The following is a 3,535-nucleotide window of genomic DNA, read 5'->3' as shown; positions in this document are numbered from 1 at the left end:
GCAAAGGAGAAAAGGAAAGATATATCCATTTGAATGCAGAGTTCCAAAGAATAGCAAGGAGATAAGAAATTCCTCAGTGATCAATGCAAAGAAATAGAGGAAAACAATAGAATGGGAAAGACTAGAGACCTCTTCAAGAAAGTTAGAGATACCAAGGGAACTTTTCATGCAAAGATAGGCACAATAAAGGAAAGAAATGGTATGGATCTAACAGAAGCAGAAGATATTAAGAAGAGGTGGCAAGAATACACAGAAGAACTGTACAAAAAAGATCTTCACAACCCAGATAATCACAACGGTGTGATCACTCACCTAGAGCCAGATATCCTGAAATGTGAAGTTAAGTGGGCCTTAGGAAGCATCACAAGGGCAAAGCTAGTGGAGCTATGCCATAAGGAGAAGCAAAGAACTATTACATGTAAATATTAAGTACCATTTTTATGTGATAAGTTTGTGGGATCAATATTAATATAGAGAATTTCATCACAATGAAGTGTGTTTCACAGAAGCTACCTACTTAAACTGACAAACATGATAAATTTAGCAGGATAAGAACTGTGTGACATTATAACTTCTACAGTAAGTAGTCTACACTCCATCTTTAAGACAGCATTTTAAAAACAGTCATATTGACCAATTACACATGAAAAAATAATTAAAGCAAAATATATGAGTTTATAATTAAGTTCTTATATGATTTTTTTCATATATTTTAATGCAAGTTGGTTAGACTCACAAATCTAAGCCTAGAAATCATACTTAATTAGCTCAGAGATGACACACTAAGTCATCAGAATTTTTTCTATTTTTTATCAATAAAGATGAATATCCCATGTTTCTTTCTTTTCTTTTTTTTTTTCTCTGAGTTTTGCATTTTATTGAAATCTCATACATACATTGCTTGGATGTATAATTCTAAAACCATGTTTTTCCAAAAAACATTTTTATACTATATCATGGCATAATGAATATACCAGTGGAATACATAAGTCACTCAATTTGCTTCTCAATGTGTTAAACAGAGAATTATTTGCTCATTTGGTAAACTTTACCTCATTTGCTTCTTCACCTTCATCGTAATCATCATCATCGTCAATAGCTTCTCCAGTAAAGTATAACAATGATCTTGGGGTTATATGCTCACATAAAAAGTGACCAATTTCAAAGTCTGCAGCGAGGATACCTTCAGAATCATCATCCAGATCTCCACTCTCAGGAACTTCAGGAGGGGCAAAAAAAAATTAGAGAAAGAGTCATCAGAAACTGTTTTGGTCACAGTATGAACTGTCCCATGTCCCCTGTGTTTCTGCTTCTTAATCATTTTCAAAGTGATATTCTTCTCTTTTTTCCAATCTATCTGGCACCCTGTACAACCCACAATTTCTGGTCCATCAAAAGAAAACGGATCAGAATCATCTGGTTCTGACCCCATGTTTCTTAATTGCTATGTTCATCTGGTATTTTCTATTTTTAGCAGTACTTCCCTTGAAACCCTTGCCCTGCATTACCTTTTTCCATGAATTATTTGTCAATCAGCAATAAGGAACTTCACTGAAATCCCACAACAGAAGTTCAAAAATCTGTTAACTTCAAGATTTTTTCTTATCCTCATGTAAAATGTTGTTTGTCTTTCTTATTTATAAAAAAGGAGAAAGAGTGGAGGGAGTTAAAGAGATTTTAGGTGTTAAGACTTGGATACAACGTAAGCCAGGGGATTCTCCAGTTTGATACTTTTGGGAGTCTAGATAATTAGAAATTGGGTATAAAGATTTTTTTTTTTCTCTACAAGTTCATAACAGACAAAAACCTGAAATGGCAGCAGTTATTTATCATTGACTGAGTACACAGGAGAATTTGCACAATATCTGCAACTACTGTCTGCAGAAAACTTGTTTTTTCAACTTCTTAAAGCTAAATGTTTAAAAGCACTTTATAAATAAAAAGAGGAGACTATTTTTGAAATAGTGTCTCCACTCAGCACTTTTTTTTTTTTAACCTAAGACCATTCAATCTGACATATGTCAGGGGTAATTAGCAGTCTTAGCAGTCTTCTGCTAACAGAATACCTGGTGTACTTAGCAGGCATTTCTTGTTCCTCATTAACCAAATTATGTTCAGGTCATATATCAAATCTTTGACAATAATGCCACTTTCATGCTTAATTGGTTAAATAAATGTGTGATTTTGGTAACTGTACTGAGATACTACTGTAAATTCTTGTAACCATGGCATTTGCCTGATGTAGACTGTGATGTCATTTGATCTATTGTATAGATTTAATAACACTAAAAATTAATGTAGCATTTGTTCCATATCAATGAAGATTCCTCCAGATGTTAATAACATTTTAGGTAAAATTCTAGTCAATATTTTGAACATTCTATTAAATGAAGTCATAGTATTTTTATGAAAAATATTATATCTGGCATTAAGCACAGAAAAATAAATTGATAACTTGTTTCTGAGAGGGGAGATCGAAATCTTGACATACGGTAATTAGCAGAATTTATATCTTGCTATGGGATATTTACAGTAATGACTGTGTTCTTAGAATACTTTTGGATCACAGCAAATATTGGCTCATAAAAAATCAAGAAAATCATGTTAGGGGAAGAGGAAAGATATTAATAGTAGTCTTAAAATTCTTGCTCTATGTTTTCTACTAATTAGCACTTTTCTAATGAGTGCTAACCAAATGAGACTTTGACATAAATTAGCAAAAAAGTTCTCAAAACCTTTAAAAGTAAAATAAATGACATATGGCAAAATGTTGATGTGGTAAGCACTTAAATGAATTAGTTATTAATATGAAGAACTTTAAACATATTAGATATCAAACCTACGTTAATACCAGGTTTATCACTAAGGATTACATTTGGCTGAATTTATCAGTAAAAACATGAATATAATATTAATAAAAATAAAGTTTACCAGTGGTGTGAGCAAGTTGTAAGTGTGTTCCCTATTCATCGGAAAGAACCCTGGAAGTAAGTAGCCCAGGGTTATATAGAAGTTCCACATTTACCATGAATACAGACTCATTCTCTTTTCTCTCCCATTATTCTAGATCAAGGATAGAAGACTTTTTATTAAGGGGTCAGGAATGAAATATTCTAGGATTTTCAGTCCACACAATTTCTCCCACAACTTACTAATTCTATTTCTGCCACAAAAAGTAATTTGCCAGTGTAGCATGAAACTACTAAATACCTACTAAAGTAGATATGATGGAAGGAAAGTCATGACCAACCTAGACAGCACATTCACAAGCAGAGACATTACTTTGCCAACAAAGGTCCATCTACTCAAGGCTATGGTTTTTCCTGTGGTCATGTATGGATGTGAGAGTTGGACTGTGAAGAAGGCTGAGCGCTGAAGAATTGATGCTTTTGAACTGTGGTGTTGGAGAAGACTCTTGAGAGTCCCTTGGACTGCAAGGAGATCCAGCCAGTCCATCCTAAAGGAGATCAGTCCTGGATGTTCTTTGGAAAGAATGATGCTAAAGCTGAAACTCCAGTACTTTGGCCACCTCATG

General features: G+C 33.6%; 1 pseudogene; it reads right to left on the bottom strand.

Moving 5' to 3' along the window:
* Positions 1–1,034: 1,034 nt before the first annotated feature.
* LOC104988575 lies at positions 1,035–1,449 on the bottom strand (annotated as a pseudogene).
* Between the last annotated feature and the right edge of the window lie 2,086 nt (positions 1,450–3,535).

Source organism: Bison bison, unplaced genomic scaffold, assembly GCF_000754665.1.
Source record: "Bison bison bison isolate TAMUID 2011002044 unplaced genomic scaffold, Bison_UMD1.0 scf7180017864136, whole genome shotgun sequence".
Lineage (NCBI taxonomy): Eukaryota > Metazoa > Chordata > Mammalia > Artiodactyla > Bovidae > Bison > Bison bison.
The sequence above is the reverse complement of the archived record's forward strand: the minus strand, read 5'-3'. Positions and strand labels throughout refer to the sequence as shown.